We start from the raw sequence: 485 nt of genomic DNA on the forward strand, positions 1-485 counted from the left end.
AAGGGTTTAAATTTCAAAGAAAAAAGAATAAAAGGGAAAATAATTCACGGCAAACACAAAAAAGGAAGAACAAAAAATAAAAAAGGGGGGGGAAAGCGAAAAAAGACGGGGAAAAGGAATTGGGGGAAATAAATTTAGGGGAAAGCAAATGGTGAATAAAGATAAACTAAAAGGAAGGTAAATAAATCATGGGGAAATTTGAACAAAAAACGGAAAAAACATTAGGAAGCAAGGAAAATAAAGCTGGATTAAAAAACGGGGAAATAAAATGGAAAAAGGAAAAAGGGGGGATAATCCGGAATAAATCAGAGATAGAAAAAAAGCGAAGTAAGGCAAAAAGGGAATATGATAATTCAAAATAATTTTTTGAAATTAATATGAGAGGGGGTTTGGGTAATAAACCTTTAAAATTTAAAAAAAAATCATACTGAATTTTAATGATCTTTTTGCTATTCAATAAATGTTTAAATTTTCAGATTTTGATT

The sequence above is a fragment of the Penaeus monodon genome, chromosome 29 (assembly GCF_015228065.2).
Source record: "Penaeus monodon isolate SGIC_2016 chromosome 29, NSTDA_Pmon_1, whole genome shotgun sequence".
Classification (NCBI taxonomy): Eukaryota; Metazoa; Arthropoda; class Malacostraca; order Decapoda; family Penaeidae; genus Penaeus; species Penaeus monodon.